This window comes from Erythrolamprus reginae, chromosome 2 (genome assembly GCF_031021105.1).
Source record: "Erythrolamprus reginae isolate rEryReg1 chromosome 2, rEryReg1.hap1, whole genome shotgun sequence".
Lineage (NCBI taxonomy): Eukaryota > Metazoa > Chordata > Lepidosauria > Squamata > Dipsadidae > Erythrolamprus > Erythrolamprus reginae.
The window spans coordinates 5,678,212-5,705,174 of record NC_091951.1 but is presented as its reverse complement, the minus strand read 5'-3'; the positions used below and the strand labels follow the sequence as shown (position 1 = coordinate 5,705,174).

Below are 26,963 nucleotides of genomic sequence, written 5' to 3'. Positions count from 1 at the left end.
AGGAGAGGTTGTTTCAAATCTACAATGAATAATGGTACAATGACATAGGGCAGCGGTCCCCAAACTACGGCCCGCGGGCCGGATGCGGCCCGCTGAGGTCATTTACCCGGCCCGCGGCAGCGTAGGAGATTTTACCATCTATAATATACGAAGTTCCCGAATCTCATCTCCACTCTGCTGCCGAGCGTCTGGCGGCGGCAAGGAAGAGGAAAGCCACGGGGGCGGGGAGGAAAGCACCCTATGGCAGAGCAGCAACAGTTCCTCTGAGAAAGAAATTGGCCAATTGCTTTCCTCTCCGCCCCCTGGCTTTCCGCCTCCTCCTCCTCCAGACGCTCAGCTGCAGATCGTCTTTGTCCCTCCAGTGCCGCTTTTTTTTTTTTTTTTTCACCGGTGAGGTTTGCGTGCGCTTGGGCATTTTTGGCGTGTGGGGGGTCTGCTGCGGAGAGGGAGAGAGAGAGAGAGAGAGAGAGAAAGAGGAAGACATAGAAAGGGAGTGTGAGAGAGAAATAACGCAAGAAAGAGAGGGAGAGAGAGAGCGGGAGAGTGCTGCTTTTTTGCTTCTTCGCTGCCCGTGGGTGACAGTCTCAAAATGGGTGAACAGTGCAGTCAGGCGGTAGGGAAAGCAAGTAGGATGCTTGGCTGCATAGCTAGAGGTATAACAAACAGGAAGAGGGAGATTATGATCCCACTATATAGAATGCTGGTGAGACCACATTTGGAATACTGTGTTCAGTTCTGGAGACCTCACCTACAAAAAGATATTGACAAAATTGAACGGGTCCAAAGACGGGCTACAAGAATGGTGGAAGGTCTTAAGCATAAAACGTAACAGGAAATACTTAATGAACTCAATCTGTATAGTCTGGAGGACAGAAGGAAAAGGGGGGACATGATCGAAACATTTAAATATATGAAAGGGTTAAATAAGGTCCAGGAGGGAAGTGTTTTTAATAGGAAAGTGAACACAAGAACAAGGGGACACAATCTGAAGTTAGTTGGGGGAAAGATCAAAAGCAACATGAGAAAATATTATTTTACTGAAAGAGTAGTAGATCCTTGGAACAAACTTCCAGCAGATGTGGTAGATAAATCCACAGTAACTGAATTTAAACATGCCTGGGATAAACATATATCCATCCTAAGATAAAATACAGAAAATAGTATAAGGGCAGACTAGATGGACCATGAGGTCTTTTTCCGCCGTCAGACTTCTATGTTTCTATGTTTCTATGAGCCTGGAAGCCCTGCAAGAGCATCTGGAGGGGGCAATAAACAAGACCGGCTCTTGGTCCCTTGAAGCTGCCGCCGCCGCCGCCCACCAAGGAGATCCCTTCGCCCGAACGGAGGAGGCGGCGGCGAGCTCAAGGAACCAAGAGCCGGTCTTTCTCGGCGCTGAATTGTTGCAGCTTCTGAGGCCGCCTCCGCCTCCGGGCGAAGGGATCTTCTCTATGGGCGGCCTCGGTTCGAAAACGACTGGCTCCTTTTCGGACCGAGGCCGCCCTCCGAGGAGATCCCTTCGCCCGGAGGCGGAGGCGTCCTCAGAAGCTGCAACAATTCAGCCCCGAGAAAGACCGGCTCTTGGTTCCTTGAGCTCGCCGCCGCCGCCTCCGTTCAGGCGAAGGAATCTCCTTGGTGGGCGGCGGCGGCGGCAGCTTCAAGGGACCAACACCCGGTCCTCGTTGAGCTGAGCTTCCTTTGGCTTCCTTCGAGGCGGCAGGTGAGCTTTGCAGCTTTTCATCGAAGAAAGCCAAAGGAAGCTTAGCTTGGGGGCGGGCCTGAAGCAGCCACCGCCGCCTACTCCACCCTGAGCTTCGGCTGCACTGGGCAGCTCTGGCGGGCGTGGGGCAGCAGGGCAAGCCGCGAAGGTGGCGCTGCCAAATGTGGGTCGAGCGGGAGGGCACTGAGCAGTAGCCGTAAGGCGGCAGTGGGGCAGTTGGCTGCAAGGCACCAGCGGCGGCGGCTTGATGTGTTGCAGGACGCCGTACATTGCTGGCGCTGCGCATGGGGCTGGCACCTCCGTCCCAGCCCAGCCAGCGGGCCAGTGCCAGCCCTGTACCCAAGCGTAGCGCCAGCAATGTACTGCGACCCGACGTCGGTGCCACTGTCTTGGAGCTTCTGCTTGCAGCCGACTGGCTCGCGGCGCATTGCAGGGCAGAAAAAAAAAGAAGAGAGGAAGGAAGAGAGGAGAAAAGGAGAGAGAGAGAAGGAAAGCATGAGAGAGAGGGAGAGAAAACAAGTGAGAGGGGGAGGGAATGTGAGAGAGAAAAAGAGAAAAATGAGAAAATGATGGAGGGAAAGAACGAGGGAGAGGGAAACAAAACAAATGAGAAAGAAGGGAAAAAAGGGAGAGGGAAGAGAAAAGTGGAAAGGAGGGAGGGAGGGAGGGAAAGAAGAAGAAATGGAGGGAACAAGGAAGGAAGGAAGGAAGAATGAAATGAATTGAGGGGTGGAGGAAGGAAGGACTTTTTGGGGGGGGGGCGGTGTAAATTTTAAAAAAAAATTCTCTCAACATACATTCAAACAATACAATGTACCATCTAATTTTCCCTGAATAAAATGCAGTATTTTGTCAGTAACTAAGATCAATCATCAAAAAAGTTGCAAAAGTTTTTTTTTCTAATGTTGTGATCCAGGTACATACTTTTCTTTTAATTAAATTCCCTCCTTAATGTTCCTTCAAAAAGTACACCAATTATATTTCTAACTTAACCATTATGCCAAAGTGCTTTCTTCTTTCTTTATATATTTTTCTATAAATATTTTTATATATTTTTCTATAAACCAAGAAAACCTTGTATAACCAATCAGATGTTAACAAAAGAAAATTAAAAACAAAACATAAACATATATGAATTTCAGACTTCTCCCCCCCCCCCCCTCTAAATAGTACGTTCCCATTTTGGTTTTTTACGTTAAAATAAGGTATGTGCAGTGTGCATAGGGATTTGTTCATAGTTTTTTTTATAGTCCGGCCCTCCAACAGTCCGAGGGACAGTGAACTGGCCCCCTGTGTAAAAAGTTTGGGGACCCCTGACATAGGGTAAGGTTTGGTAGGGAAGGTTTGCCTATTTGCCGATGACTCTAAAGTATGCAATAGGGTTGATATTCCTGGAGGCGTCTGTAAATGATTTAGCTTTACTAGATAAATGGTCAAAGCAATGGAAACTGCAGTTTAATGTTTCCAAATGTAAAATAATGCACTTGGGGAAAAGGAATCCTCAATCTGAGCATTATATTGGCAGTTCTGTGTTAGCAAAAACTTCAGAAGAAAAGGATTTAGGGGTAGTGATTTCTGACAGTCTCAAAATGGGTGAACAGTGCAGTCAGGTGGTAGGGAAAGCAAGTAGGATGCTTGGCTGCATAGCTAGAGGTACAACAATCAGGAAGAGGAAGATTATGATCCCGCTATATAGAGTGCTGGTGAGACCACATTTGGAATACTGTGTTCTGTTCTGGAGACCTCACCTACAAAAAAATATTGACAAAATTGAACGGGTCCAAAGACGGGCTACAAGAATGGTGGAAGGTCTTAAGCATAAAAAGTATCAGGAAAGACTTCATGAACTCAATCTGTATAGTCTGGAGGACAGAAGGAAAAGGGGGGACATGATCGAAACATTTAAATATGTTAAAGGGTTAGTGTTTTTAATAGGAAAGTGAACACAAGAACAAGGGGACACAATCTGAAGTTAGTTGGGGGAAAGATCAAAAGCAACCTGAGAAAATATTATTTTATTGAAAGAGTAGTAGATCCTTGGAACAAACTTCCAGCAGACATGGTAGATAAATCCACAGTAACTTAATTTAAACATGCCTAGGATAAACATATATCCATCCTAAGATAAAATACAGAAAATAGTATAAGGGCAGACTAGATGGACCATGAGGTCTTTTTCTGCCGTCAGACTTCTATGTTTCTATGTTTCTCCTGGCTCAGGGGGAAGCCTCAAATCTACAATGCATAAGGGATATAGTCTGGCATTGCCACATATTATGAGTGCCAAAATCTGAGAAGGAGGGGTAAAGAATTCAAACACATTTCTTATTCCTTTATGAGCTCCCTAGATGAAAGTGTCTCACCTGCAACTCGACCTGGTCTTTCTGCTCCTCCACCTGGCCCAAGAGGCCTTCCACCAGGGCCACCGCCTGGGAACTGGTCTCTGCTCCACACTCCCGTACCCAGCTCTCCATCTCTGGGGGCAGAAGGGCTAAGAACTGCTCCAGAACAATCAAGTCCAACATCTGTGTTTTGGTGTGATTTTCCCTTTTCAGCCATTGCCTAGAAAATTCATGGAGTTGACTAAAAAGTCCTCGAGGACCCTCAGCCTCCTGGATGCTCCTGAGATTGAAGGGCTGAACTTCTGAATGGATGGTGGTTTCCTCCTCCAAGATCTCCTGCCCGGTGCTTGCAGAGATCTCCCCACAGCTTCCATCCTGAACAGCAGGAGGGTCTTTTTCACTTGTCTCACTTGCTAATCTCCATCCTGTCACTGTCTCCATCCTGTCACTGTCTATAATGTGGTATTATAGATACAGTAGTGCATATAATGTAGTATTACAGTGTTCCCTCAATTTTCGCGGGGGATGCGTTCCGAGACTGCCCTCGAAAATCGAATTTCCGCGAAGTAGAGATGCGGAAGTAAATACACTATTTTTGGCTTTGAACAGTATCACAAGCCTTCCCTTAACACCTTAAACCCCTAAATTACAATTTCCCATTCCCTTAGCAACCATTTAGATTATTACTCACCATGTTTATTTATTAAAATTTATTTAAAAATATTTATTAAAGGTGGATGAAAGTTTGGCGATGACATATGATGTCATCGGGCGGGAAAAACAGTGGTATAGGAGAAAAAAACATGAAGTATTTTTTAATTAATATTTTTGAAAAAGCGTGGTACAGACTTTTCATGAAGTTTGAACCCGCGAAAATCGAGGGAACATTGTAATTGGATTTATATTATTGTTCTGTTTTTGTATATGTTGTGAGCCGCCCCGAGTCCTCAGAGAGGGGCGGCATACAAATCCAATTAAATAAATAAATAAATAGAGACTAACTCCAAGGAATGTTTTAGATCTCGAAATGCCTTTTCATTCGGAGGATGGTTTCTGTTACCACAGGACTGACTTCAACAAGCCATCTTTGGCTGTACGTGAAGACGTACAAATTGCATCCACTTTCTTTATCTAAGATGGCAAAGAAAACAAATTTCAAGAATTAGAAAATATGAATTTAACCACTGAACACCACTCATCCCATGAAAGGACATATTTTTCAGAGCTAATATAGGGGTTGAAGTTGCTTTGAGAAGGGATGTGTGTGTTACACTTTGGCACATTTTATATTTTTTCTTACTTACAAAAAGGGATTCCTTTAAAAAACCTAGATCTACATTTACCTCCAAGTAAGGTCCACACCATCTGCCCAAACCAAATCAGGCAAACCACTCGAAATAGAATACCCTATGAGACTAGACTTTCAATCTTGGGCCTAGAAAGTTTAGAACTAAGACGCCTTAAACAAGATCTAAGTATTGCCCACAAGATCATATGCTGCAATGTCCTGCCTGTCGGTGACTACTTCAACTTCAACCACAGCAACACAAGAGCACACAACAGATTTAAACTTAATATTAACCGCTCCAAACTTGACTGTAAAAAATATGACTTCAGTAACCGAGTTGTCGAAGCATGCAACTCATTACCAGACTCCATAGTGTCATCGCCAAACCTCCAACACGTTACCCTTAAATTATCCACGGTTGACCTCTCCAGATTCCTAAGAGGTCAGTAAGGGGCGACTACAAGTGCACCAGAGTGACTCCCTGTCCTTTTGCTCTCCTATATCTCCTATACCTTTCTTCTATTCCTATATCTCGTCTTCTATTCTTTCATTGATATGTTCTATTACTATACCTTCTTTTCTATTCTTTCTTAGATATATTTTACTATGAGTATCTCCTCTACAACCTTCATCATGTATTTTACTATGTGTTTATAGATATATACCCACTAAAACCCTCATTGTGTATTGGACAAAATAAAAAAATAAAAAAATATATATAAATAAATAAACAAATAAATAAACCAACCATGAAAGCTCAGTTCCCTTAAATAAAATGCCAGCAAATGATAACACTGGTTGAGGATGACCACTTTTCAGTCTCCTCCCTCTGACACGCAGGCAGGTTCACACAATCTTGCCTTGCCCGGCTTCTCTCATCTGCTAGGCCGACCCCTGCTCTCCTCACACTCGGACGCTTCCCCAGACACGGGGACCCCCGGATCCCCGCAGCTTTCCTGGCATCCCCGATTCTTCTACTCCGCTCCCCCCTGCATGGAAAGGGCGGCTGGGGAGCATTGGACCCGAGGTTAAGTCTGAGGAGAGCCGGGCGCGGGTCTTTCCCTCCTTCACCTCCTTTTGCACGGGAAGAGCCTCACCCGGGACACGTCCGAATCTCCCTCAGCACTCTCCCGCAGCCCCACAAAGATTAAGGTGAGCGAGTGCGGTGTCCTAGAGCGGCAAGAGTTTGTGATGCCAACGCCTCCTCTGGAATGTCTACTGTGACGTTTGTCCTCCGATCGACCAATGGGGAAAGCGCATAAGATTCCCTTCTTTGTAGAGAGCGCCCCCTGGAGGATTCTGGCCAACTTGACAGGGACCCTGGCAAGGGCGGGAAGGGAGGCTGAGGGCACGGGCGATGAGCTTCAGAGTAGCAGTAAAGAGACTTCTGATTGGTTGCCTGTCAGGAAAAAAGTGGCTGCGCTTTCTGAGGGATGGGAAATTTTCCTGTCAGGAAAACGGAGATTTCTTTAGATGTTTATTTCTTTTATTTTTAAATGCTGAGCTATGGGTGCCTAATTAATCTTAGAGGCAATTATTCTCAGACAGAGGCAATAATGCTGAAGAAAAACAAATATTGAAGGAAATCCAGTTTCAAAAAAACCCTCGAGCTGGTGATTTTTGGAGAAATTTTAATTATTAACCAAATGGAAAAAGGGAATGTTGTGATTCCGTCTGAGGCCCCTCAGGGAACGGCTGATCCTCTGCCGGCTTCCTGCTCAGAGGGGGAGGATGAGGAACAGGAGGTTCAGGCAGACGGGGAGGAGGAATCTCAGGCTGAGGGAGAGGGAGGACAGCCAGAGTCCCCCGAGAGGGAGCTCTCCCCAGCAAGCAGCCTGGATTCCTTAGATGAAAATGCACAAGCAATAATCGATCTCCGGCAGAGAAGAGCAACACAACGAAGGGGACAATTAGCCAGGTACTTTCAGCACTAAAGAGGCAACAGCTGGGTTTGGGTGTGGTGCTCTCTGGAAAGGCTGAAAAGGCAGACCCACCCTTCCTGGCTTGTGGAGTATTATCTTTGGGAGTCCTGGGACCTGGCTGTGATCTTTGGCGTCTTGGAATTCTGGTTTGTGACTTTGAATACTGAAACCTTGGGGGGGAAAGGTGTGGGTCTTATTCTCTACAGTGGTGGGTGTGCCAGCAAGAAGTCTGCTGTATTGTCTGGCCATCAGGACTCTGCTGTGAAGTCTCATAGCCTGCCTGTTGGGAAGAACAGGTTTTTCTCTGTGTTTATTTTTCAAACTATAAAGTGCTTTTGCTTTTACCAGCGTGTCTGGCTGCTTTTTCCAGTTGGTGTTGAAGTCTGGGGACACCCAGACAGAACAGGGAAAATGGCATTTTATTTTATTTTAATTTAGTCCAATACATAATACACATTGAAGAGAATAGATATGTAGTAATACAACTAAAGAAACAAATAGAAGATATAAAAGTATAGGTGAACATTCATTTCCATTTTATGAAGTCTTTTTATTGTCTGCCTTTTGCTGTTCATTGTTTGAAGTGTGTGTGCACAGACACAAATTGCTTCAATCCCTACCTTAAAACAACAGAGTGGATATTCTCCGGGTCCCATCAATTTAGCAATGTCACCTGGCGGGACTCAGGGGAAGAGCCTTCTCTGTGGCGACCCCGGCCCTCTGGAACCAACTCCCCCCAGAGATTAGAACTGCCCCCACCCTCTTTGCCTTTTGTAAGCAACTTAAAACCCACCTCTGCCGCCAGGCATGGGGGAATTGAGATCCTCTTTCCCCCTAGGCCTTTACAATTCTATGCATGGTATGTATGTATGTATGTTTGGTTTTTATATTAATGGATTTTTAATCATTTCTAATATCAGATTACTATTGTACACTGTTTTATTGTCGCTGTTAGCCGCCCCGAGTCTCCGGAGAGGGGCGGCATACAAATCCAATAAATCAATCAATAAAACAACGCTAAAGAGCCATGATAGCAAACGTATGGCACATGTGGAGCCATATCTGAAGGCACATGAGGTGTTGCCGTATGTTAGCTCCAGCATGCATATGCTGATGGCCAGCTGATTTTCAGCCTTCTGGAGAGTTGGGATCTGGGGAGACCATTTTCACCCTCCGCAGCTGAAAGATAATTTTTGGCTGTATCTGAATACATGCAGATACCTTCCAGTTTATGTATCTGAAATGGAAAATTATAGTATAGCATAGCATATGGTATATATATATATATATATAGCATATGCACTTGGGGAAAGGAATCCTCAATCTGAGTATTGTATTGGCAGTTCTGTGTTAGCAAAAACTTCAGAAGAAAAGGATTTAGGGCTAGTGATTTCTGACAGTCTCAAAATGGGTGAACAGTGCAGTCAGGCGGTAGGGAAGGCAAGTAGGATGCTTGGCTGCATAGCTAGAGGTATAACAAGCAGGAAGAGGGAGATTATGATCCCGCTATATAGAGCGCTGGTGAGACCACATTTGGAATTATACTGTGTTCAGTTCTGGAGACCTCACCTACAAAAAGATATTGACAAAACTGAACGGGTCCAAAGACGGACTACAAGAATGGTGGAAGGTCTTAAGCATAAAACGTATCAGGAAAGACTTAATGAACTCAATCTGTACAGTCTGGAGGACAGAAGGAAAAGTGGGGACATGATAGAAACATTTAAATACGTTAAAGGGTTAAATAAGGTCCAGGAGGGAAGTGTTTTTAATAGGAAAGTGAACACAAGAACAAGGGGACACAATCTGAAATTAGTTGGGGGAAAGATCAAAAGCAACATGAGAAAATATTTTACTGAAAGAGTAGTAGATCCTTGGAACAAACTTCCATCAGACGTGGTAGATAAATCCACAGTAACTGAATTTAGACATGCCTGGGATAAACATAGAACCATCCTAAGATAAAATACAGAAAATAGTATAAGGGCAGACTAGATGGACCAGGAGGTCTTTTTCTGCCGTCGGACTTCTATGTTTCTATGTTTCTATCTACCTCCTACATAGCTCTATCGGTCTGCCTATCACAATTTAGAAACTACCAATCTCCCTCACAAAGAGACTTTGGGCAGTATATAAGTAAAATGTTAAAAACATAAAAGCCGAACATAAAACTTTAAATAGAGGCAAGGATAATTAAAATTTGATATTAATGTTTGTTTAAAGGGGCTTTCAGAGCAATAGCCAGCCTCACAGCTGCTGTTGCTGCTGTACATTCTTTTGAACACCCGAAGCAAAATGGCAGAGCCAGGACTTGAGATATTTTCAAAAGCCAGAAGGCTAATGCCCATTCTCTTTCCCTGAAGATTATCTCTCTTACGGAGAAATATTTGCAGAAAAAGATTTATTTATTTATTAGATTTGTATGCCGCCCCTCTCCGAAGACTCGGGGCGGCTAACAACAATAAAAAAGACAATGTAAACAAATCTAATATTAAAAATAATCTAAAACACCCCAATTTAAAGAACCAATCATACACACAAGCATACCATGCATAAATTCTATAAGCCTAGGGGGGGAGGGGAAAATTTCAATTCCCCCATGCCTTACGACAGAGGTGGGTTTTAAGGAGCTTGCGAAAGGCAAGGAGGGTGGGGGCAACTCTGATATCTGGGGGCAGCTGGTTCCAGAGAGTCGGGGCCGCCACAGAGAAGGCTCTTCCCCTGGGTCCCGCCAGACAACATTGTTTAGTCGACAGGACCCGGAGAAGGCCCACTCTGTGGGACCTAACTGGTCGCTGGGATTCATGCTCCAGAAGGTGGTCCCGGAGATATTCTGGTCCGATGCCATGAAGGGCTTTATAGGTCATAACCAACACTTTGAATTGTGACCGGATACTGATCGGCAACCAATGCAGACTGTGGAGTGTTGGTGTGACATGGGCATATTTGGGAAAGCCCATGATTGCTCTCGCAGCTGAATTCTGCACGATCTGAAGTTTCCGAACACTTTTCAGAGGTAGCCCCATGTAGAGAGCGTTACAGTAGTCTGCATATGGATTCTCACGCAAATGTATGTTTATTGCAAAACACTTGACGTGCTCTGCAAGATTCTCAGATTTATATTTCTCTTTTGTATGAATCATTTTATCAGACGTAAGGGAACCATTATGACTGAAGCTCTGTCCACAAGCCACACGTTTAAATATATTCTCCTGTGTGTATCCTTAGATGGCAACTAAGATCGCCCTTTTGTTGTGTTTGGGCCTGGGCCAGCCGTTGCTCCCACAGATGGGAGAGACGCGGCACAAAGTGAGTGCGAAAGCCTGGCTGACAGCCAGGAAGACGGGGCAGACAGCCAGGAGGACAAGGCCACTGGTTCGCAGGATTCAGCAGACAGCCCAGGGGATTTGGCAGGCAGTCCCTCAGACAGTCTTTCGTCCTTGGATTCTTCTGCAGATCAATATATTGATCTGCGTAGCCGAAGAGTTATGCAAAGAAGGGATCGCTTTAAGGAGTATTACAAGTCATTATAGGAGCACTTGGGCTGGGTGTGGTTCTTATACTGAGGGCTGGGTGTGGTTCCCTTAATGAGGGCTAAAGATATAAAAACGAACAAAGGCACAAGGCAAACTGTGGCTGTTTATCTGTGTTATTTTGTGGTTCCTGCTCTGAAGTTTCTGTTCCGTGCCGTTGGAGTTTTCAACCCAGCTTTTCAGACAAGTTGGAGGGGAAACCTCTGGGACTTGCTGTTTGCTCCAAAGATTCAAAAGGACTCCTGAAACATCTTTGCTCATTCCCGGTTGTCTTTGTTTGTTTTTTCCTGTGTTTTTGTATGCGGCTGAAGTAAGCCTTGCACTATCATTGTTTCTTGACACTAAGGACTGTTTTGAGTAACCCTTTTTTGTTTATTTAATACAAGTTTGCTGATTAGCAGAGCACGTGTGTGTTTGATTTCTTTTCCTTGGACTGTTATGCATTGCCTGAGCTGAAGCCCTTTCCACCCTTCATGCATTCATAAGGCTTTTCTCCTGCGTGGATCCTTTTATGCAATCCATTTTCACAAAAACTCTTTCCACCCTCTACATAATTACACGGCTTCTCCCGCGTGTGGATTTTGCTATGGCGAGTAAGGTTGCTTTTAATAGCAAAGCTCCTTCCACACTCCAGGCATTTATATGGCTTCTCCCCTGTGTGGATCCTTATATGAGAAGTAAGATGACTGCTGTGGGTAAAGGTCTTTCCACAATCCGCGCATCCGTGAGGCTTCTCCCCTGTGTGGATTCTTTGATGCATCGTGAGATGACAATTCCATCGAAAGCTCTTTCCGCATTGTACACATTTAAATGCCTTCTCGATCGTTTCATGCAGTTGGCCACCATTTTTAAAATTTCCATATTCCACGCATTTATAAGGATTCTCTTCTGCACGGATGCCTTTTGGAGATGTAAGGGACCTATTCCCAGGAGAAAGCATGAAAGTGCAATTTTTCCCGTTATGTCTTATTACAGCATTTTCTCTTTTGTTTTGGACTGGATAGCGTTCATTTCCATTTAATTTAGTTTTTATTGGCTTCATACTTTCCCCAAAGTCTTTTTTCTTTGTTTTCGCTTTTAGGGCAAGAAAGTCTTGCGTTGAAGCATCAATGGAAAATGAGCATCCCTGACTCTGGTTGTTTGATGGCTTTCTCTCATAGCTTCCTGCTTCCATTTGAATTGTAGACTTCTCCATTCCTTCTCCAGGCTTGATCACTTGGAACAGTTCACCATAATCTCGACATTCCTGCCCATGATCTCCTTCAGAGGAAGAGAAAAATGAAAATTTTAAGGGGCGTACGTAAGTGCACTGGTGTGCCTTTCGTCCCCTGTCCAATTGTCTTTCCTTTCTCTCACTTATCATATATATTCTCTTCCTTTCATATAGCCTCTCCTCTAAGTTCACTTTACCCTTATATATATATATTACTACATGTCTATTTTTCTTCCTATGTATTTGTGTATTGGACAAATGAATAAATAAAATAAAATGGTAGCAGTATTAGTAAAAAAGATTACATTGTACAAAGTCATTGATATATACCATGTTTCCCCAAGAATAGGACATGTCCTGAAAAATAAGGCCAAGGCTGATTTTTGGGGTGGGTGTCAATATACACTCTCAATCTCGCGAAAATAAGTGAAAGTTTGGGTGTTCCTCACTGTTGGGTTCAGGGAAAAACATTGTAATAAAAAAATCTCACATGTTCAATTGAACTTGTGAGATCTATCTATCTATCTATCTATCTATCTATCTATCTATCTATCTATCTATCTATCTATCTCCACCTATAGATAGATCTATCTATCCCCTTGCTAATGTGGTTTATAGAAACATAGAAGACTGACAGCAGAAAAAGACCTCATGGTCCATCTAGTCTGCCCTTATACTATTTCCTGTATTTTATCTTACAATGGATATATGTTTATCCCAGGCATGTTTAAATTCAGTTACTGTGGATTTACCAACCACATCTGCTGGAAGTTTGTTCCAAGGATCTACTACTCTTTCAGTGAAATAATATTTTCTCATGTTGCTTTTGATCTTTCCCCCAACTAACTTCAGATTATGTCCCCTTGTTCTTATGTTCACTTTCCTATTAAAAACACTTCCCTCCTGAACCTTATTTAACCCTTTAACATATTTAAATGTTTCAATCATGTCCCCCCTTTTCCTTCTGTCCTCCAGACTATACAGATTGAGTTCATGAAGTCTTTCCTGATATGTTTTATGCTTAAGACCTTCCACCATTCTTGTAGCCCGTCTTTGGACCCGTTCAATTTTGTCAATATCTTTTTGTAGGTGAGGTCTCCAGAACTGAACACAGTATTCCAAATGGGATCTCACCAGCGCTCTATATAGCAGGATCACAATCTCCCTCTTCCTGCTTGTTATACCTCTAGCTATGCAGCCAAGCATCCTATTTGCTTTTCCTACCGCCCGACCACACTGCTAACCCATTTTGTGACTGTCAGAAATCACTACCCCTAAATCCTTCTCTTCTGAAGTTTTTGCTAACACAGAACTGCCAATACAATACTCAGATTGAGGATTCCTTTTCCCCAAGTGCATTATTTTACATTTGGAAACATTAAACTGCAGTTTCCATTGTTTTGACCATTTATCTAGTAAAGGTAAATCATTTACCATATTACAGACGCCTCCAGGAATATCAATCCTATTGCACACTTTAGAGTCATCGGCAAATAGGCAAACTTTCCCTACCAAACCTTCCCCTATGTCACTCACAAACATATTAAAAAGAATAGGACCCAGGACAGACCCGTGTGGCACACCGCTTGTAACCTGTCTCTGCTCAGAATACTCGCCATTAACAATAACTCTCTGATGTCTATGCTTCAGCCAGCTTGAAATCCACTGAACTATCCAGGGATTAAGTCCAATCTTCACTAATTTATCTATCAGCTCTTTATGTGAAACCGTATCAAAGGCTTTGCTGAAGTCCAGATAGGCAATATCCACGGCACCACCTTCATCCAACGCCTTTGTGACATAGTCAAAGAAATCAATGAGATTAGTCTGACATGATTTGCCTTCAGTAAAGCCATGCTGATTTGGGTCCAATAAGTTATTGTTTTTTAGGTGCTGACTTTAGCCCCTAATCCTAAATTTCAAGATAGAAATGAAAAGAAAGAAAAGCCATTAACCCAAGAGCCTGAAGACATGACAATTCTTCTTAGCACAGCTAGGGAAGCATCTGGGCTGAAAAAACTGAAATCAGTCTGAAGTTGAGTATTTCTTCAAGTCAGGAAGTTAATTTGTCACTGATAAAATTGAACGGGTCCAAAGACGGGCTACAAGAATGGTGGAAGGTCTTAAGCATAAAACGTATCAGGAAAGACTTCATGAACTCAATCTGTATAGTCTGGAGGACAGAAGGAAAAGGGGGTGACATGATCGAAACATCTAAATATGTTAAAGGGTTAAATAAGGTTCAGGAGGGAAGTGTTTTTAATAGGAAAGTGAACACAAGAACAAGGGGACACAATCTGAAGTTAGTTGGGGGAAAGATCAAAAGCAACGTGAGAAAATATTTTACTGAAAGAGTAGTAGATCCTTGGAACAAACTTCCAGCAGACGTGGTTGGTAAATCCACAGGAACTGAATTTAAACATGCCTGGGATAAACATAGATCCATTGTAAGATAAAATACAGAAAATAGTATAAGGGCAGATGAGATGGACCATGAGGTCTTTTTCTGCCGTCAGTCTTCTATGTTTCTATGTTTCTAAATAAAAATTAAAAAAAATACAGATAAAAAATGGCACAGGAAGCATCTAAGTCACGAGTGTCAAACTCGTCGTGTCATGTTGCCATCATGTGACCTTTCTCAATGTTTTCTCCTTTGCGGAACTCAGGTGGGCGTGGCCTGTGCCGCCAATTTGACACCCCTGATCTAAGTAAAGAACCACTGACTTATTTCCTACCTCAGACAAGGCCAGATATTTTCCTTCTCAACCTGAGGAGTTATGACACCTGGTTGGAGGTTCTTTTTAATAAGAAATAAGAAAATAACTGATGGCATCTAACTATAGAACGTCTTTCCATTCTGAGTGGACAGTATCAATCCTGTTGTGGTTAGCTCTGGCCCAGCTCCTGCCCCAAGGACTGTGGATGTGGGGGAGACATCCACATACTGCAGGCCTGTTTTGCCCCCGGTGGAATCTGTTGATGAAGGCTCCTCTGACCAAGAAGACATGAGTGACAGGGAGGAGAAGAGTGGGGCAGACAGTTCAGAAGGAGATCAATTCTCTAGCTCCTCCTTGGATTCAGAACAAGAGTTAATGACACAGCCACACATGCGGAGAGCGATGCATAGGCAGCAACAACTGAGAGATTATTATCAAAGAAAATGAGGCCACCTGTGGTTGGGTGGGGCTGTGGTCATTAGTGAGGCTGCTATAAATAGCAGCCTGTGGGTTTGGCCATTTTGGAGGATTATCTGATTGTTGTGTTTCGTGACTGCTTTACTGACTTTGACCTTTTGTGTGCTGATTTTTCCCCACTTTGAAACTAAACCAGAGCAAAGTGTGTTTCACTTTGTGAAAGAAGAAGGACTGTGAATTGCCTCCCAGCTGCAAGCTAAGTATCACAGAACTGATAAGGGACTTGTACAAATTACCAGTTTGTTTGGAGACGAGTGCTCTTGGCTATACCAAAAGAGGGCTTGGTTTAAGTGAATTTTCATTATAAAGAACATTGTTTTGAATTTTCAAACGTGTGTGTGTGTGTCTGAAATTTGTACCTGTGAATTTTTGGGAGGAGTCGACCAGAGAGCCCGACAGAACACAATCCTTACCCAGAGAGGCCAGGTTCCTATGGTTTTCCACCATGACTTCCCAATGCAGTGATTTTTGGTCCGGATCCAACTGGGACCACTCTGCCTTGGAAAAATTCACAGCCACCTCCTTGAACGTCACAAGCCCCACCTGAATATGGAAAAAGAAGGACAGAAAAGACCAAGGAAGATTCGCTAGATGTGTGAATTTGTGTTCACAAATTCCCAAGGAAATTTATGCACCAAGTTGAATGGCTATGCTTGGTTGGATTCCAAGGTTTAGGCGAGAAAATAAACAGAACTGAAAGAACAGAATAGAATAGAATAGAATAGAATTTTATTGGCCAAGTGTGATTGGACACACAAGGAATTTGTCTTGGTTCATATGCTCTCAGCGTACATAAAATAAAATATACATTTGTCAAGAATCATGTGGTACGACACTTAATGATTGTCATAGGGGTCAAATAAGCAATGAAGAAGCAATATTAATTAAAATCTTAGGATAGAAGCAACAAGTTACCTTTCATTGAAGCACTATTTGGGACGGTGTTATCAACTGTTATCAACCCACAAACTTGTCACCTTGCCCAGGTGGGTGGAAGTGAAGGGCTGCAAAATTTACTACTATGCTGTGGGTATGGCTTATTTTGTGGCTTGCCAGCCATGTGACCAGGTGGGAGTGGGCTTGGCAATCATGTAACCAAGGGTGGCTTAAAGGTCATGGGACTGGCTTAAAGGTAGCCAACTTGACGTCACTCACGTCAAGGGTTTGGGTTAGGTTAGAGTGCCTGGTCTCGCCTCGCCTCGCCTTGCCTCAAAGAAACACAATTTCCCCATCTATTTACTATTACTACTGAACATCCAAAATATACTATTAAATTCTATGTATATTTATTTATTTATTCATTCATTCATTCATTCGATTTTCATGCCGCCCTTCTCCTTAGATTCAGGACGGTTTACAATTTATTTATTTATTTATTTATTGGATTTGTATGCCGCCCCTCTCCGTAGACTTGGGGTGGCTAACAACAGTAATAAAAAACATCATATAAATCCAATACTAAAACAACTAAAAAACCCTTATTGTAAAACCAATCATCCCTACAAACAAACATAGCAAGCATGCATAAATTGTAAAGGCCCTGGGGGGGAAGAATATCTCAGTTCTCCCATGCCTGACGGCAGAGGTGGGTTTTAAGAAGCTTACGAAAGGCAAGGAGGGTGGGGGCAATTCTAATCTCCGGGGGGAGTTGGTTCCAGAGGGCCGGGGCCGCCACAGAGAAGGCTTTTCCCCTGGGCCCCGCCAAACGACATTGTTTTGTTGACGGGACCTGGAGAAGGCCCATTCTGTGGGACCTAACCAGTCACTGGGATTCATGCAGCAGAAGGCGGTCTCGTAGATACCCTGGTCCGGTGCCATGAAGGGCTTTATAGGTGATGACCAACACTTTGAACTGTGACCGGAAACTCATCGGCAACCGATGCAGACTGCAGAGTGTTGGTATTACATAGGCATTTTTGGGAAAGCCCATGATTGCTCTTGCAGCTGCATTCTGCAGAAGGCGGTCTCGTAGATACCCTGGTCCGGTGCCATGAAGGGCTTTATAGGTGATGACCAACACTTTGAATTGTGACCGGAAACTGATCGGCAACCGATGCAGTGTTGGTGTTACATGGGCATTTTTGGGAAAGCCCATGATTGCTCTCGCAGCTGCATTCTCCACGATCTGAAGTTTCTGAACACTTTTCAAAGGTAGCCCCATGTAGAGAGCGTTACAGTCTTACAATATGTTAGCAATAGCACTTTTTAACAGAGCCAGCATATTGCCCCCACAATCCGGGTCCTCATTTTACCCACCTCGGAAGGATGGAAGGCTGAGTCAACCTTAAGCTGGCGATATTTGAACCGCTGACCTACAGATCTACAGTCAGCTTCAGTGACCTGCAGTACAGCAATCTACCTGCTGCATCACACCAGCTCAACAAGTTACAGTCATACTAAGTGGGAGAGATGGGTGATAGGAATGATTAAAAAAACCTAGTAGTAATAGTAATGAAGCCTTAGTGAATAGTTTGACAGTGGTGAGAGAATTATTTGTTTAGCAGAGTGATGGCGTTCAGGGGAAAACTATTGTTGTGTCTAGTTGTCTTGGTGTACAGATTCATTAAACAGAAATGATAAACCTTAAAAGCAGTCTTCAGGGAAACTAACCTAGCTGAAAGCAACCTGAACCCATTATTCTCTTTTCCATGTTGCTTAAAAACACAAAATAATCTAGAATACCTCCAGGACCGCCTTCTGCCGCACGAATCCCAGTGACCGGTTAGGTCCCACAGAGTTGGCCTTCTCCGGGTCCCGTCGACTAAACAATGTCGTTTGGCGGGACCCAGGAGTGGAGCCTTCTCTGTGGCGGCCCCGACCCTCTGGAACCAGCTCCCCCCGGAGATTAGAACTGCCTCCTTGCCTTTCGTAAAGTTCTTAAGACCCATCTCTGCCATCAGGCATGGGGGAACTGAGACATCTCCCCCAGACCTATACAGTTTATACATGGTATGTTTGTGTGTATGTTTGCTTTTAATAATGGGGTTTTTAGTATTTTTTAAATTATTAGATTTGTTCTTACATTGTTCTTGTTATTGTTGTGAGCCGCCCCGAGTCTACAGAGGGGCGGCATACAAATCTAATAAATAATAATAATAATAATAATAATAATAATAATAATAATAGTAGTACAAACAAGGGAGGAAAAAACTGAAGGAGAGAGTGCTCTGCCTACTAATTTCATCTTCTAAAGGAAAGGCAAAAACAGGAGTCTTACTTGCTTACTTTCCCAATCTGCTTGATTTGGAGGTTCAACTACAGTTCCAGCTCCGTCATACAGTCCAGAAAACGTCATTCTATGTTTCCCTGTGAGGAAGACAGAATTTTAAAATGCATAATTGATAAAATAGGAAGAGGCATTCCACAAAAAAGATAGCAACGGTGAGGGCCTTGGGATCTCTATGGTTAATGGGAGAACCTTTAGTTCACAAGAAGCAATGGGTGGAAACTAAACAAGGAGAGAAGCAACTTAGAACTAAGGAGAAATTTTCTGACTGGAAAATGACTTTTTGGATTGCAAGCAAAAATATATTGTAGTCTTCGGCAGTATTATTATACTACAGTGTTCCCTCACTTTTCGCGGGGGATGCGTTCCGAGACCGCCCGCGAAAGTCGAATTTCCGCGAAGTAGAGATGCGGAAGTAAATACACTATTTTTGGCTATGAACATTATCACAAGCCTTCCGTTAACACTTTAAACCCCTAAATTGCGATTTCCCATTCCCTTAGCAACCATTTAGATTATTACTCACAATGTTTATTTATTAAAGTTTATTTAAAAAAATATTTATTGAAGGTGGACAAATGTTTGGCGATGACATATGACGTCATCGGACAGAAAAAACCGTGGTATAGGGGGGGAAACCGCGAAGTATTTTTTAATTAATATTTTTGAAAAACCGTGGCATAGACTTTTCACAAAGTTCGAACCCGCGAAAATTGAGGGAACACTGTATTGTAGTCTTCGGTAGCCAGAGAATAGTGTATGGCAAGAGATGAGAGGTGGGCATCTATGATATCACAGTTGGCTTTTTTAAAGTTCTAATTAGTTATCCCATTATTGAGGTGGTTTCCATAAGGACATAAATTGAGACAAAAGTCAATCATGCTATGGTCATTGTTGAAAAAAGGTTATTTGCAGACCGTAAATTGAGTGTAAACTGTTGCAGAAGATGAGATCAAAATAATTGCTGAGTCTAGTATTGTCTGTTACTAGTTGATCTAGCCCTAGACTGGTAATAGCATTGTAAAGAGCAAAGTCCTTCACCTAGGTAAAAAAAAACCTGGACACACATACAGCCTTGGAAAAACCCCTCTCAGCAGTAGCGATGGCGAAAGAGACCTCGGAGTCTTGGTGGATAATCGACTAAACATGAGCCAACAATAAGCAGCAGCATCCAAAAAAGCCAATACAATCCTAAACTGCATCAATAGGGGAATACACTCCAAGACCAGGGAAGTCTTAATACCACTCTACTACGCCCTGGTCAGACCACACCTGGAGTACTGTGTTCAGTTCTGGTTACCACACTTCAAAAAAGACATTGAAACTCTGGAGAAGGTGCAGAAAAGAGCAACCAAAATGATCAGGGGTCTAGAAACCAAGACTTACGAAGAGAGACTGCGGGAACTGGGCCTGGATAGCCTAGAGAAAAGGAGGGCCAGGGTGGACATGGTAGCAGTCTACAGGTATACGAGGGGTTGCCACAGAGAGGAGGGGATCACTTTATTCTTCAGGGCACCAGAGGGCCGGACGAGGAACAAAGGCTGGAAGCTGACCAAGGAGAGATTCAACCTGGAGATAAGGAAGAACTTCCTGACGGTCAGAACGATCAACCAGTGGAACAACCTACCAGCGGACATTGTGAACTCCAACACTCTGGACATTTTAAAGAGGAAATTGGACTGCCATTTGGCTGGGATGCTATAGGGTTCCTGCTTAGGCAGGGGGTTGGACTTGATGACTCGCATGGTCCCGTCCAACTCTAACAATAAATAAATAAAGGGCTGAATGTATGGGTTCAGTTTATATGAGGTAGGTTTGGGTCACCAAGAAATGTAAGAGGATGTGGAGAGGAGTCTGCCCACGTTAGTAGTGAGGTTAGCTTGTTTGCATGCGTGATGTCATAATCAGGGGCACTACAGCACAGTAGGAAGCGAAGTGTAGTATTTACGGTCAGTTCACAGATGATAATTTCTGGAAGATCGAGTTCGTGTTTAACTTGAACCTTTTTTTAGGTTCAGTGATTTCTTATAGAAGATTGCAACTCCACCTCAACTACGGGTTTATTTATTTATTTATTTATTTATTTATTTATTTATTGGATTTGTATGCCGCCCCTCTCTGTAGACTTGGGGTGGCTAACAACAATAATAAAAGCAGCATGTAAATCCAATACTACAACAACTAAAAAACCCTTATTTTAAAACCAATCATACCTACAAACAAACATACCATGCATAAATTGTAAAGGCCTAGGGGGAAAGAGTATCTCAGTTCCCCCATGCCTGACGGCAGAGGTGGGTTTTAAGGAGCTTACGAAAGGCGAGGAGGGTGGGGGCAATTCTAATCTCCGGGGGGAGTTGGTTCCAGAGGGCCGGGGCCGCCACAGAGAAGGCTCTTCCCCTGGGCCCCGCCAAGCGACATTGTTTAGTTGACGGGACCCAGAGAAGGCCCACTCTGTGGGACCTAACTGGTCGCTGGGATTCGTGCAGCAGAAGGCAGTCCCTGAGATAATCTGGTCCGGTGCCATGGAGGGCTTTATAGGTCATAACCAACACTTTGAATGGTGACCGGAAACTGATCGGCAACCAATGCAGACTGCGGAGTGTTGGTGTTATATGGGCATTTTTGGGAAAGCCCATGATTGCTCTCGCAGCTGCATTCTGCACGATCTAATCATATCAGTAAACATGATAGCCTCTTACTGTGATAATGGAGTCGGGGAGAGATGTGTTTAGCCATATATCACAGATAAATATAATGTCAAATTTAGCAGTTTTTAGTAAGAGAAGGAGCTCAGGTATTTTGTTAATGATGCTTCTTGAATTCATTAGTTTGAATTTAAGATTAGCAGAGGCTGATATTGAGGAAGTAAGGAGAAGGCATACATAGAAGACCTCCAAGGTCCCTTCCAGCTCTTCCAACATTGCTGTTGTTGTTATAACATTACCTCCCGAGATGTCCTGATTTCGATCTTCTTGAAGGATCCTCCAGAAAAACAGCTCCTGAGAAGGATTTAATCGAATCCTTTTTCCTACAGGATCTCTCATCGCCATAGGGAAAGACTTTAAATAGAAGAAAAAAGAAGAACCAACAGACATCACACAACGTAAATTGGAGAACCATCTTTCGGCTGTGGCGAGGGGGGCGTTTGCCCAGGTTCGCCTGGTGCACCAGTTGCGGCCCTATCTGGATCGGGACTCACTACTCACAGTCACTCATGCCCTCATCACCTCGAGGCTCGACTACTGTAATGCTTTCTACATGGGGTTACCTTTGAAAAGTTTGAAACTTCAGATCGTGCAGAATGCAGCTGCGAGAGCAGTCATGGGCTTTCCTAGGTATGCCCATGTTACACCAACACTCCGCAGTCTGCATTGGTTGCCGATCAATTTCCGGTCACAATTCAAAGTGTTGGTTTTGACCTATAAAGCCCTTCATGGCATCGGACCAGAATATCTCCGGGACCACCTTCTGCCGCACGAATCCCAGCGACCGATTAGGTCCCACAGAGTTGGCCTTCTCCGGGTCCCGTCGACTAAATGTCGTCTGGCAGGTCCCAGGGGAACAGCCTTCTCTGTGGAGGCCCCGACCCTCTGGAACCAGCTCCCCCCAGAATTGCCTCCAGCCTCCTTGCCTTTCGTAAACTCCTTAAAACCCACCTCTGCCGTCAGGCATGGGGGGAACTGAGATAACTTCCCCAGGCCTATATTGTTTATGTATGGTGTGTTGTGTCCATGTTTTTAAATTATGGGTTTTTAGTTTAAATTATTAGATTTGCATTACATATTGTTTTGCCACTATTGTTGTGAGCCGCCCCGAATCTATGGAGAGGGGCAGCATACAAATTTAATTAATAATAATAATAATAATAATAATAATAATAATAATAATAATTGTTGTTCTCCAAACACCACTTCAAGGCTCCCAAAATCCATCAGTGAGATGAAGTGAGAAACCAAAGGAACAACGTCCTTCAAAAGTTAGTGAAATATCTCCCCATATTTTGAACGCCAGAGAAGGCTGGCAGGGAAAGGTGAAGCATTCAAACCCATTCTTTATTCCCTGAGACGAAGGTCCCTCACCTGCAACTCAACCATCTCTTTCTTCTCCTCCGACTGGCTCAGGAAGAAGCCTTCCGCCAGCGCCACCGCCTGGGAGCTGGTCTCTGCTCCACACTCCCGCACCCAGCCCTCCATCTCTGGGGGCAGAAGGGACAGGAGCTGCTCCAGAACCACCAGGTCCAACATCTGGGCTTTGGTGTGTTTCTCTGGTCTCAGCCATCGCCTACATAAGTTGTGGAGTCGGCTGCAAAGACCTCGGGGACCCTCAGCCTCTTGGTATTGGAGGCTCCTGAAGTTGCAGGGTTGGATTTTTGAGCGCGTGGTGGTTTCCTCCATCATGCATGCGATCTGGGATTGAACCTGGGGGAGGGCTGGGCACGTCTCTCTCTCTCTCTCCCCCTCCTCAGCTTCTCTTTGCATGGGAAGAGCTCCTACCCACCTCGTCTGGATCCGTCCCTAGCAAATCTCTCCTGCAGCCCTTTCACTGCCTGCGGAGCTCCAAGGGTTAAGGAGAGCGAGTGCTGTGTGCTAGAGTGACAAGGCTCAGGGATGTCCCTCTCTTTGTAGTCTCCTTTGGAAAGCCAGCAGAGATTTTCGCCCTCTATTGGCCCAAAGATTTATTTATTTATTATTTTATTTATTCATTTGTCCAATACACAAATACATAGGAAAATAGACATGTGATAATATAAAAAGAGGGTGAAGGTGAACTTAGAGGAGAGGATCTATGAAAGGAAGAGAATATATATGATAGGTGAAAGAAAGGAAAGACAATTGGACAGGGGACGAAAGGCACACCAGTGCACTTATGTACGCCCCTTAATGGCCTCTTAGGAACCTGGAGAGGTCAATCGTGGAGAGCCTAAGGGAGAAATGTTGGGGGTTAGGGGTTGACGCAATTGAGTCCAGTAATGAGTTCCACGCTTCGATAACTCGATTGTTGAAATCATATTTTTTACAGTCAAGTTTGGAGCGGTTCGTATTAAGTTTGAATCTGTTGTGTGCTCTTGTGTTGCTGCGGTTGAAGCTGAAGTAGTCATTGACCGGTAGGACGTTGCAGCATATGATCTTGTGGGAAATACTCAAATCGTGTTTTAGGCGCTGTAGTTCTAGGCTTTCAAGGTCCAGGATTGTTAGTCTATTTTTGTAGGATATTTCTGATCTTCCTTTCTCATATTCAGGGCGCACCGTAGTGCAATTTGAATCATTTTAATCCGAATTGAGTGGGAAGATAGAAAGGCAGCTTTTTCAATGGGAGGAAGGAGCCCATCCTGTCTCCTTCCTTAATTTTTCCTTAATAAAACTACTAGATTTATCCATCCCATATTCGGAAACAGTTAGAAACAGATTCAAAGGTGCGGATGCTTCCACAACACTAGGAGCTTAAGCATAAAACGTATCAGGAAAGACTTCATGAACTCAATCTGTATAGTCTGGAGGACAGAAGGAAAAGGGGGGGCATGATCGAAACATTTAAATATGTTAAAGGGTTAAATAAGGTCCAGGAGGGAAGTGTTTTTAATAGGAAAGTGAATACAAGAACAAGGGGACACAATCTGAAGTTAGTTGGGGGAAAGATCAAAAGCAACGTGAGAAAATATTTTACTGAAAGAGTAGTAGATCCTTGGAACAAACTTCCAGCAGATGTGGTTGGTAAATCCGCAGTAACTGAATTTATTTATTTATTTATTTATTTATTTATTTATTTACTTACTTACTTACTTACTTACTTACTTACTTAACTTACTTACTTACTTATTTATTAGATTTGTATGCCTCCCCTCTCCGAAGACTCGGGGCGGCTAACAACAATGAAAAGACAATGTAAACAAATCTAATATTAAAAATAATCTAAAAAACCCCAATTTAAAGAACCAATCATACATACAAACATACCATGTATAAATTCTATAAGCCTAGGGGGAAGGGAAAATTTCAATTCCCGCATGCCTGACGACAGAGGTGGGTTTTGAGGAGCTTGCGAAAGGCAAGGAGGGTGGGGGCAACTCTGATATCTGGGGGGGAGCTGGTTCCAGAGAGTCGGGGCCGCCACAGAGAAGGCTCTTCTCCTGGGTCCCGCCAAACGACATTGGGACCCGGAGAAGGCCAAATTTAAACATGCCTGGGATAAACATATATCCATTGTAAGATAAAATACAGGAAATAGTATAAGGGCAGACTAGATGGACCATGTGGTCTTTTTCTGCCGTCAGTCTTCTATGTTTCTAACTATTGCTTTCAACCTGAAACTCTAAAACCCTCTGTCAGGCCAAAGCCATCATTTGGAGTTATATACTTTGGCCGTCCACTGTAGAATAGTATTATGGGAACTGGGAGGGGCAGTTTCATGAGAGGGAAAGTTACTAGCCACAACAAATTATTATTTTATTATTATTTATTGGATTTGTATGCCGCCCCTCTCCGCAGACTCGGGGCGGCTAACAACAGCAGTAAAACAGTACAACAAAATCCAATACTTAAAAAAGTTAAAAACCCATTATATAAAAACCAATCATACATACAAACATACCATACATAAAATTGTGAAGGCCTAGGGGGAAAGTGTATCTTAGTTCCCCCATGCCTGGCGGCAGAGGTGGGTTTTAAGCAGCTTATGAAAGACAAGGAGGGTGGGGGCAATTCTAATCTCTGGGGGGAGTTGGTTCCAGAGGGTCGGGGCCGCCACAGAGAAGGCTCTTCCTCTGGGTCCTGCCAAGCGACATTGTTTGGTTGACAGGACCCGGAGAAGACCCACTCTGTGGGACCTAACTGGTCGCTGGGATTCCTTTCTTAGAGTCCAAGGTCATCCTATGTTCTGCACCAACGGATGTAAGGAGGAAGTCAGTGAAATCCCCGCACTCAAGACTGGTCCTCGTGATTAACTTGTAGGTGTGGGGATGGGGGATGAACTTTAACCTGGGTGAGGTACTGGAAGGAAATTAGTATCGGGATGGCAACAGCGTGAGCAACATGACTCTGATAATAAATCGAACCTTGGAGGATAAGAGAATTGGACTGGAATCTGATTTATTTTTCAGATGCTATTTGGCTCTTTGACACTCTTAATTTATTTTATTTATTTATTTATTAGATTTGTATGCCGCCGCTCTCCAAAGACTCGGGGCGGCTCACAGCAACAGGACCAGGGTATCTACGAGACCGCCTTCTGCCGCACGAATCCCAACGACCAGTTAGGTCCCACAGCGTGGGCCTTCTCTGGGTCCCGTCAACAAAACAATGTCATTTGGCGGGGCCCGGGGGAAGAGCCTTCTCTGTGGTGGCCCCGGCCCTCTGGAACCAACTCCCCCCGGAGATTAGCATTGTCCCCCACCCTCCTTGCCTTTCGTAAGCTCCTTAAAACCCACCTCTGCCGTCAGGCATGGGGGAACTGAGATATTCTTTCCCCCTAGGCCTTTACAATTTATGCATGGTATGTCTGTTTGTATGTATGTTTGGTTTTACAATAAGGGTTTTTTAGCTGTTTTAGCATTGGATTTACATGCTGTTTTTTTATTACTGTTGTTAGCCGCCCCGAATCTACGGAGAGGGGCAGCATACAAATCAAATCAAATCAATTTCAAATCAAATCAATCAATAAATAAATAAATAAAACAGAAACTCTTGAGTATGGACCCTCCCAAAACAATCCCATGTTTATAATTTTCAATATACTCAAAGACCATGACAGGGGAAAAAATCATACAAACTGTATTTAATTTAATTTTAAAGATAAATGTGATACAATCCATTTTAGCTTTTGACAACCCCATGTCACACCATAGCAAAGCAGACTGGTAACACCTTCATAGAAAAGCCTTTGCACGTGTATGTATAGGATTTAAAACCACTGTGGCTCCTTTGATAAAAAGGAAACCGTCCCTTTGAAGCTCTTCCCATACAAAACACATTTATATGAGATTATTTATATATTTATTTATTGGATTTGTATGCCGCCAAACAACATTGTTTAGTTGACGGGACCCGGAGAAGGCCCACTCTGTGGGACCTAACTGGTCGCTGGGATTCGTGCAGCAGAAGGTGGTCTCTGAGATAATCTGGTCCGGTGACTGATTGGCAACCAATGCAGACTGCGGAGTGTTGGTGTTATATGGGCATTTTTGGGAAAGCCCAGGATTGCTCTCGCAGCTGCATTCTGCACGATCTGAAGTTTCCGAACACTTTTCAAAGGTAGCCCCATGTAGAGAGCATTATGGGGAGGATTCAATGTCATAAAGGCATTTCTGACTGAATAATGCTTTCTCATTCCTATTCCTGATTTCACACAGTAGAAAACAAAGTTATGACCTATAAAGCCCTTCATGGCACCGGACCAGATTATCTCCGGGACCGCCTTCTGCCGCACGAATCCCAGCGACCAGTTAGGTCCCACAGAGTGGGTCTTCTCCGGGTCCCGTCGACTAAACAATGTTGTTTGGCGGGACCCAAGGAAAGAGCCTTCTCTGTGGC

The 26,963-nt window shown here is 43.8% G+C and overlaps 1 pseudogene; it reads right to left on the bottom strand.

Annotated features, from left to right (window-relative positions):
• The window catches only part of LOC139158672 (zinc finger protein 420-like), a 28,676-nt pseudogene extending 5,701 nt beyond the window's left edge, over positions 1–22,975 (bottom strand).
• Between the last annotated feature and the right edge of the window lie 3,988 nt (positions 22,976–26,963).